Here is a 10,978-nt window from a genome sequence, read left to right as displayed (position 1 = left end):
CTGCTGAAGAAATATTCAGAGTGAGAGAGAGTCCATTGTTGTAAAACTACCACTTTTCTGCCGTTTGTTTTGGAATTCTATAACACTATTACAACGACCATTTCTTACAGCATTCCCTAGAATGTTGAAGGATTAGAGGTGATCTAATTTAAAGAGATACAATTCTTCAGAAGTGTGTCTATATAGATGCTGCTTGGTGTGCAATGGCGGGATTGGCCACTTTAATACATGGGGTTCAGTTTTCCTAACCTGTCTATTGAATGTCACTTGATCAAACGCCTTTTGAATGTCCATATGTATATAACTTCAATCACACCACCCTCATCAACGCTCTCCATTGTTTTATCAAAGAAATCCATCAAGTTTAACTCAGAACCTCCTCCACTGTCGTTAAATTATCATTATTATATAGGGCCTTGGAGAGGCTACACCTGGAATATTGTGTGCAATTTTGGTCTCTTTATCTGAAAAAGGATGTTCTTACTGTAGAGGGAGTGCAGCGAAGGTTTACGAGACTGGATGGCGGGACAGTCGTATGAGGAGAGATTGTGTCAGTTAGGATTATTTACCCTGGAGTTCAGAAGAATGAGGGGGGATCTTATAAAATTATAACAGGACTTGACAGGGTAGATGCAGGAAGGATGTTCCCGATTGTGGGGGAGTCCAGAACCAGGGGTCATAGTCTAAGGATACGGGGTAAACCATTCAGGACTGATATGAGGAGAAATTTCTTCACCCAGAGAGTGGTGAGCCTGTGGAATTCGCGACCACAGAAAACAGTTGAGGCCAAAACATTGTGTGTTTTCAAGAAGGAGTTAGATATAGCTCTTGGTTCCAAAGAGATCAAAGGGTAAAGGGGCGAAAGTGGGAACAGGTGACTGAGTTGGATGATCAGCCATGATTATGATGAATGGCGGAGCAGGCTCGAAGGGCCGAATGGCCTATCCCTGCTCCTATTTTCTATAGGTCTATGTTTCTATTAGACTGCTTATCCGACATCCAGTGCTGGGGAGCAGAAATTTCCTCAAATTAAATATTGGGAATACTGTAGCTATTATTTTCACTTCCCACTCAAAACTCCATTCCCTTGTTCCCGATTCCATCCCTCTCCCTTGTAATAGTCTGACAATAAGCTAGTCTGTTTGCAACTTCAGTGTCATATCTGACGAGGGAATGAGCTTCCAAAGACATCTTCGTGCCATCACTACAACTGCCCATTTTCACCTCTGTAATAGCGCCCGATCTCGCGCCTGTTTCAGCTCATCTGCTACTGAAACCCTCATTCATGCTTTTCTTTCCTTTAGACTTGACAATTTTCTTTCATTTTTATTCTCTAATGGGATATGGGCGTCGCTGGGAAGGCCAGCATTTGTTGCCCATTCCTAATATTCCTTGAGAACTGAATGAAGTGTTAGGTCATTTCAAAGGGCTGTTAAGAGTGATTCACATTGCAGTGGATCTGGAGTCACAGGGAGGCAAGACCAGCAGATTTCCTTCCTAAAGGACATTAGTGAACAAGATAGTGTTTTACAACAATCAATGAAGGTTTCATGGCACCATTACTAAGAGTAGCTTTCCATTCAAGAATTTAACACACTCCTGGCTCTTCTCACACATGCGACTCTTTGTAAACTTGAGGCCATCCAAACTGTGCTGATCTTGTCTTAACTCAGACCAAATCTCTTTTCCCGATCATTGACCTACATTGGCTCCCAGGCAAGCAATGTCTTGATTTGAACATTATCATCCTTGTTTACAACTCCCTCCATGATTTCGCACCTCCCGATCTCTCCTCCAGCCCGACAAACCCCCGAAATACCTGTGCTCCTCCAATTCTGGCCTCTTGTGCATCCGAAATGCTGCATCATTGGCAGCTTTGCATTCAGCTGCCTCGGCTGCAAGTTCTATAATATCCTCTCTGCCTCGCTGTCCTCCTTAAACCCTACCTCTTTGACCAAGCTTCTTGTCATCTAACCTAATATCTCCTTTTAGTTTAGAGATACAGCACTGAAACAGGCCCTTCGGCCCACCGAGTCTGTGCCGACCATCAACCACCCATTTATACTAATCCTACACTAATTCCATATTCCTACCACATCCCCACCTGTCCCTATACTTCCCTACCACCGACCTATACTAGGGGCAATTTATAATGGCCAATTTACCTATCAACCTGCTGGTCTTTGGCATGTGGGAGGAAACCGGAGCACCCGGGGGTAACCCACGCAGACACAGGGAGAACTTGCAAACTCCACACAGGCAGTACCCAGAATTGAACTCGGGTCGCTGGAGCTATGAGGCTGCGGTGCTAACCACTGCGCCACTGTGCTGCCCAATCTCCTGTCGTGTCTCAGTGTTATACTTTGTTTTATAATGCTCCTGTGAAAAATGCCTTGCGATGTTTTGTTATTTTAAATGCACTACATACGTATAAGTGGTGCTTGTTAAAGTTTGCAGACATGTTATGACATTAACATATCTTTGCTGCTTTGCAGTAATTATCCCATGTTTATCCAAACAATGAATTATTTTCTCCTGGGTTGTGACCTCCGGAAATTTACCCAGCAGTGACGTTGGACTGATTGGTTCGAAGTTCCAGGGTTTACCACATCTCTCTTTTTAAAAAACATTTGTAACCCTCCACTCCTCCAGTCCCATCACATATTCCAGGAGGATTGAAAGATTCTGGCCAGTGCCTCCACTATTTCCACTATGATTTCTCTCATACATTCCATCCGGACTGGGTAAGTGTTCTACATAATTATGGTACAAAATATTCTATGTTATTATGGATGGAAAAGGGTCAACTGAACTTGTTTGTTCAGTGACTGCAATTAATGTCAGTCTCCATGGACCCTAATTGTATCACTGGAGGATGTCCTTCTTCTATTAATAAGGACATACGTTCAGTGTGTTGTCCCATAATGTCAGCAAGAATATCACCCCTGCACTAACAGGGATCAACAGCTCCAGAGGGAGGGATAGTAAAGATCAGAATCTGAGAGCAATAGGTTGTAATCTTACAACTCTGGGTCGAAATCTGAGAACAATAGGTTGTAATGTTATGACAATGTATCAAAATTTGAGAACAATAGACTGGAATGTTACAACGATGGGCAGGAGTTTCTCCTGGAATCTTTACATTCTTTCTACATTTTATGATCTGCTATCACTAGACACTCGGATCAAGCTCACACTTCTGTTGATTCAATTCATTTACTATCCTATGCTGGCTATGATTGGTGTCCCTGCTTGAACCATGTTTAACTGCATTACTGTCCTTATATGCCTTGCTTGTTGCTTTTGTTATGCCTGGCGAATCTCTTTCCCTCTGTATCCAACACTGGCCCTGAATTTCGGTTCAATAGCATCACTGCCGCTGACACTGTGGAAGCCTGGATCAATAAAACAGTGCAAGATGAGCAGTCGGGCCCTTCTGCCCTGGCCGTTCTTAAAGTGTTTTTCCCCCTCTCTATCTTCCCCGATTGTGATTTTGGCTCCATAGCACCGTTGGCACCAAAACTATGGAAGCCTTTGTCCATAAAATAATGGAATCTGCGAAAAAAGACAATTCGATCTCGGCCTGCGCAGTCACCATGCTGGGAATGGCTCCAGCCTGGACATACCGAGCATGTGGTGTCAGTGTTAGGAGGAGTTTGAATGAGACATCAATCTACCATTCCGACAGCTTTGATGTACTTCTTTGAAACTTGGTCTGTGCATGTCCACTGACCGCCTGTGTTTGTTACTCTCAGCTGAACATACATTAAGCAAGCAGCGCAAGGGACCCCCTCTAGTTTAATTTAAAAGGACCAGACATCGAACTTACAGGTGAGGGATTTTGACTTACTTCTGCAATTGTAAAGTTAGTGGAGGTGCTGTGGATATTTTTCTGTAGGTTGTGTTGTGAACTACTGCAGACATTCAGGAAGGACACAGGAGTTGGTGAGCCAACTCTGGACGAGCTATAGGGACTATAGTTGCAGTGTGTCTGGGTCTGTAACATGAGCAACAAATGGAGCAGAGGCTGCAGAGATGGGATGTTGTTGCAAAGGGGGAGGGGTGCTCTCTGCCCTACTCACCAGGGGTTTTCCAATAGCACTTTTCCTACCTACACCGAACCCAGGAGGATTGTCTGAGGTGACTCCAATTCAATAAGGAGGTTGTCACAGAGCTATGTCACCTTCTGTAACACGATCTGGAGCCTCACATCAGTGTGAGGACGGAGCTGTCAGTGGCCGTTTAGGTCACAGTTTCATTGAATTTCTATGCATCCGAATCTTCTAGCGGTCGTTATATCCAACATAGAGTCACAGAGAGTGGTAGGGGAATAGTCCTAAATTGGACACAAGGAGGCCATTACTCCCAGCGAGTGCATGCAGGTTATCTGGCGAATAGCCCGTTCAGTCTCACTCCCCCGCCCGATCTCCATAGCCCTGCCAGTCCATTTCCATCAAGTGCCCATCCAGTTTCCTTTCAAAATCATTGATTGTCTACACTTCCACCACACTCGTGGGCAGTGAGTTGAAGGTTATTACTACAAACTGCATAAAAAAAGATCTTCCACATATTCCCCTGCATCTCTTACTCAGGCAAGAGATAATCTGAACATCTCCCCTTGGCATTCAATAGCATTACGATCGCTGAATCATCCACTATCAACATCCTAGGAGTTACCATTGACCAGAAACTGAACGGAGGTAATTATATAAATACAGTCTCTACAAGAGCAGGTCAGAGGCACGGATTCCTGCTGTGAGTAACTCACCTCCTGATTCCCCAAAGCCTGTCCACCATCTTGAAGGCACAAGTCAGGAGTGTGATGGAATACTCTCAAGTTGCCTGGATGGCTGCATTTCCAAAAACACTCAAGAAGCTCGGCACCATCCAGGATAAAGCAGCCCGCTTGCCTGACACACCATCCACAAACATTCACTCTCTCCACCACCGACGCACAGCGGCAGCAGTGTGTACCATCTCTGAGATGCACTGCAGCAACTCACCAAGGCTCCTTACAGAGCACCTTCCAAACCCCTGACCTCCGTCACTTAGAAGGACAAGGGCAGCAGATGCATGGGAACAAAACCACCTTCAGGTTCCCCTCCAAGCCACAAACCATCATGACTTGGAACTATATCGCCGTTCCTTTACTGTCACTGGGTCAAAATCCTGGAACTCCTTTCCAAACACACTGATGGTGTACCTACCCCACATGGACTGCAGCGGTTCAAGAAGGCAGCTCACCACCACCTCCTCAAGTGCAATTAGGGATGGGTAATAAATGCTGGCCTGTCCAGCGACGCCCCCATCCCATGAACGATGCAACCTGCAGATTGTGTCTCTAGTCGTTGCTCCATCATTTAATGGAAACGGTTTTTACTTATCTAACTGATCTAAATCTGTCATAATCTTGTACTCCGCTACTATATCTCCCATTAATCTCCTTTGCTGGAGGGAGTTCAACCCCAGATGTTCCAACCTAACCTTGTAGCTAATGTCCTCCATCCCTGCAACCATTCTGTTAAATCTCCTCTGCACCGTCTCAAGGATATTTACTTCCTTCCTAAAGTGTGGTTGCCAGAACTGGATGCAATACACCTGCTGCAGTCTAAGCAGAGCTCGACATAGGTCCATTATAACGTCCCTGCTTTTGTACTCAATGTGTCTGTTTATGAATTCCAAGATCCCATATGCTTTACTCACCACTTTCTCAACATGTCCTGCCTCCTACAAAGATCGTTGCACATGCACCCCGGGTCCGTCTGTTCCTACACACTCTTTTGAACGGTGCCATTAATTATATATTGCCTCTCCAGATTCCTTCGGCTAAAATGAATCACTTCGCACTTGCCAGTATTAAATTCCATTTGATACCTCTCTGCCCACAATGCTGGCCTATCCATGTTCTGTTCCAGGTGATGCATTTCATCCCCAGTGCTAGAATAACGAACCTGCCGTTGCTAGGACTGTGTGTTATCCATCGATGCACCTGTGAAGTGGGGGTGGCTGTCTACATCATTATTTTCTCACTCAGAAGGGAGGATCAGGATGAGAGGTCCCGTGGCTATATTAGGACAGCGGGATTCCTAATGGTGTACTTGGCTCTGCCGAGCCCCCATATCAACGGGAGCGGTGCAGGAACTGAAAAGAAACCCTGACTTCATTAATATACAGTTGGTGTGTGAGCATGCCCAGTATATAATGTTGGTGAATGTCCACTCCCCTGGCAGCAGCCACGATACCTTCAGTCTGAAGCAGTCAGCCAGTCCCAACATTTCTGGGCCTTCATGCAGAACCAGAATATGGCGCCTCAGAAGCAGATGATTTCCCCTTCATACTGGGCTCATGATTCTACACCCCAGAAACAACCAATCCCCACCACTGCCACCCACTAACGTCATCAAATAATCCGTGAATAACGTAAGCAACGAAACCACCAGGAACATCGTGGAGCAGACCATCGGTGTGATGAAGCAATGCTTCCGATGTCTGAACCGCTCGGGGGGATTCTTCCAGTACACACTGGAGTAGGTGTCCGATTCATGATGTTCTTCTGCATCCTTCCGATCATCACCATCATGGGGACACAGGCATTGCCAACAGGAATCTGGAGGCCACCTCATGAGTACCAGGAGGAGGATGATGGGGAGGAAGAGGATGAATGGAAGATATTTCCTGGATGCCTTCAGCCAGGACAGGACAGTGTCTGCTAAGACTATGGTTCCAAAAAGGCAACTTCCATTTACCATCATGGAGCCCTATTTCCCACCGTTACGTCCATCTGAGACGCCCCATCACCGTGTCCCCTTGTCCTCAATCCTGCAATAAATGAATCACAGAATCACAGAATGATGAAAACACAGAAGGAGGCTATTCTGCCCATCCTGGCCACACCAATTTTCCAAATGAGCAGTTCACCTAATTTCATTCTCCCATCGTCTCCCTGTAACACTGCACATTCTTCTGTTTCAGACAACTGTCTAATTTCCTTTTGAACGCCTCGATTAAATCTGCCTCCGTCACACTCTCAGGCAGTGCATTCCAGATCCCAACCACTCGCTGTGTGAAAAAGTTTTCCCTCATGTTGCCTTTGCTTCGTTTGCCAATCACTTTAAACTTTTCTGCTCTCGTTTTGGACCCTGTCACAAGTGGAATCAGTTATCTTTATCTACTCTGTCCGCTCTCTTCATGATTTGGAGCACCTTTATCAAATCACCTCTCAGCCTTCCATTCTCCAAGGAAAACATTTCTTACTTCTCCAATCCATCTTTATAACAAAATTCCTGATCCCTGGAACCATTCTCGTGAACCTTTTCTGCACTCTCTCCAATGCCCTCACATCATTCCTAAAGTGTGACGCCCAGAACTGGACACAACACTCCATCTGAGGAAGGACTAGTGTCTTACATAACTTCCCTGCTCTTGTACTCGATGCCTCTATTAATAAAGTCCAGGATACTGTATGCTTCATTCACCACTCCCTCAACCTGTCCTGCAACCTTCAATGAAATATATACATATACACCCAGCTCCTTCTGCTCCTGCACCCCCTTAGAACTGTCCCCTCGACTTTAATGTGTCTCTCCCTGTTCTTCCTTCCTAAATGGATCACTTTTCATTTTTCTGCACTGATCTTCATCTGCCACGTGTCCACCCATTCCATTAATCTGTCCATGTCCTTTTGAAGTTCTATCAATTACAATTCACAGTACTTTCAAGTTTCGAATAATCTGGAAATTTTGGAATTGTGCCCTGTACAACAAGGTTTAGATCATAAATATATATTAGGAAAAGCAAGAGTACCTGGGGCACTCCACTATAAGCATTCGTCCAACTCGAAAAACATCCATGAACCAACACTCTCCGTTTTCTGTTATGCAGACAATTTCGTATCCGTATTGCTGCTATCCCTTTTAGTCCAGGAGCTATAAATTTACTCACTTGTCTGTTGTATGGCACTGTATCAAACACCTTTTGAAGGTCCTTGTATACCACATCAACAGCATTGCCCTCAACAAGCCTCTTTGTTACCTCTTTAAAAACTCCAGCAATCATGATTTTCCTTCATGAAATCTGTGCTGGCTTTACTTAATTAATCGGCATTTGATCCTGTAACTATTCATTTTGGCCCACATCATTCTGTCTAGAATTTCCCCCACCACCGAAGTTTAACTGACTGGCCTGCAGTTTCCAGGTTTATCGTTACACCCTTTTTTGAACAAGGGGGTAACGTTTGGAATTCTCCAGTCTGCTGGCACCACTCCAGAATCTAACAAAGACTGGAAAATTATGGCCAGTGCCTCAGCATATTCCACTCTCACTTCCCTCAGTATGCATGGATGCATCTTATCCGGCCCCAGCACGTTATAAAGAACAATGAAGAACGAAAATTACAGCACCGGAACACGCCCTTCGGCCCTCCAAGCCTGCGCCGAACCAGATCCTCTATCTAAACATGATGCCTATTTTCTGAGGGGCTGTATCTCTTCACTTCCTGCCCATTCATGTATATGTCTAGATACAGTGGCGGCACAGTGGCGCAGTGGTTAGCACCGCAGCCTCACAGCTCCAGGGACCCGGGTTCGATTCCAGGTACTGCCTGTGTGGAGTTTGCAAGTTCTCCCTGTGTCTGCGTGGGTTTTCTCCGGGTGCTCCGGTTTCCTCCCACAAGCCAAAAGACTTGCAGGTTGATAGGTAAATTGGCCATTATAAATTGTCACTAGTGTAGGTAGGTGGTAGGGAAATATAGGGACAGGTGGGGATGTTTGGTAGGAATATGGGATTAGTGTAGGATTAGTATAAATGGGTGGTTGATGTTCGGCACAGACTCGGTGGGCCGAAGGGCCTGTTTCAGTGCTGTATATCTAATCTAATCATACATCTTAAAAGACGCTATCATGCCCGCGTCTACTACCTCCACTGGCAACGCGTTCCAGGCACCCACCACGCTCTGCGTAAAGAACTTTCCACGCATATCCCCCCGAAACTTTTCCCCTCTCACTTTGAATTCGTGACCCCGGGTAATTGAATCCCCCACTCTGGGAAAAAGCTTCTTGCTATCCACCCTATCGATACCTCTCATGATTTTGCACACCTCAATCAGGTCCCCCCTCAACCTCCGTCTTTCTAATGAAAATAATCCTAATCTACTCAACCTCTCTTCATAGCTAGCGCCCTCCACACCATCCTGGTGAACCTCCTCTGCACCCTCTCCAAAGCATCCACATCCTTTTGGTAATGTGGCGACCAGAACATCACGCAGTATTCCAAATGTGGCCGAACCAAAGTCCTATACAACTGTAACATGACCTGCCAACTCTTGTACTCAATACCCCGTCCGATGAAGGAAAGCACGGATCCCTGTGGAACACCACTGGTCACACGTCTCCATTTTGAGAAACTCCCTTCCACTGCTACTCTCTGTCTCCTGTTGCCCAGCCAGTTCTTTATCCATCTAGCTAGTACACCTTGGACCACATGCGCCTTCACTTTCTCCATCAGCCTACCATGGGAAACCTTATCAAACGCCTTACTGAAGACCATGTATATGACATCTACAGCCCTTCCCTCATCAATCAACTTTGTCACTTCCTCGAAGAATTCTATTAAGTTGGTAAGACATGACCTTCCCTGCACACAACCATGTTGCCTATCACTGATAAGTCCATTTTCTTCCAAATGGGAATAGATCCTATCCCTCAGTAACTTCTCCAGCTGCTTCCCTACCACTGACGTCAGGCTCACCGGTCTATAATTACCTGGATTATCCCTGCTATCCTTCTTAAACAAGGGGACAACATTAGTAATTCTCCAGTCCTCAGGGACCTCACCCGTGTTTAAGGATGCTGCAAAGATATCTGTTAAATCCCCAGCTATTTCCTCTCTCGCTTCCCACAGTAACCTGGGCTAGATCCCATCTGGACCTGGGGACTTGTCCACCTTAATGCCTTTTAGAATACCCAACACTTCCTCCATCCTTATGCCGACTTGACTTAGAGTAATCAAACATCTGTTCCTAACCTCAACATCCTTCATGTCCCTCACCTCGGTGAATACCCATGCAAAGTACTCGTTTAGAATCTCACCCATTATCTCTGACTCCACGCATAACTTTCCTCCTTTGTCCTTGAGTGGGCCAATCCTTTCTCTAGTTACCCTCTTGCTCCTTCTATATGAATAAAAGGCTTTGGGATGTTCCTTCACCCTGTTTGCTAAAGATATTTCATGACCCCTTTTAGCCCTCTTAATTCCTCGTTTCAGATTGGTCCTACATTCCCGATATTCTTTCAAAGCTTCGTCTTTCTTCAGCCACCTAGACCTTCTGTAAGCTTCCTTTTTCCTCTTAGCTGGTCTCACAATTTCACCTGTCATCCATTGTTCCCTAATCTTGCCATTTCTATCCCTCATTTTCACAGGAACATGTCTCTCCTGCACGCTGATCAACCTCTCTTTAAAAGCCTCCCACATATCACATGTGGATTTACCTTCAAACAGCTGCTCCCAATCTACATTCCCCAGCTCCTGCCGAATTTTGGAATAGTTGGCCTTCCCCCAATTTAGCACTGTTCCTTTCGGACCACTCTCGTCTTTGTCCATGAGTATTTTAAAACTTACGGAATTGTGATCACTATTCCCAAAGTAGTCCCCTACTGAATCTTCAACCACCTGGCCGGGCTTATTCCCCAACACCAGGTCTGTGTTCGTCTATTAGTGGACTCTGATTTTAATCTTTTCATCATTGGTGGTTGTACCTTCAGTTGCCTGGGCCCTAAACTCTGAAATACTCTCTCCACACTTCTCCACCTCACGTTCTGCCTTTAAGACACCCCTTAAAACCTCCTTTTCTGATCCAGCTTTTTGCCATCATACCTTCACTCTCGTTATGTGACTTATTCAAGAGGGCATAGACAGGGTGTTGGAATGGGCAGTTGTTTTTGTTGTTTCTGCCCATTCCACCACCCTGTCTATGCCCTCTTGA

Source organism: Heterodontus francisci, unplaced genomic scaffold (genome assembly GCF_036365525.1).
Source record: "Heterodontus francisci isolate sHetFra1 unplaced genomic scaffold, sHetFra1.hap1 HAP1_SCAFFOLD_157, whole genome shotgun sequence".
Lineage (NCBI taxonomy): Eukaryota > Metazoa > Chordata > Chondrichthyes > Heterodontiformes > Heterodontidae > Heterodontus > Heterodontus francisci.
The sequence above is the reverse complement of the archived record's forward strand: the minus strand, read 5'-3'. Positions refer to the sequence as shown.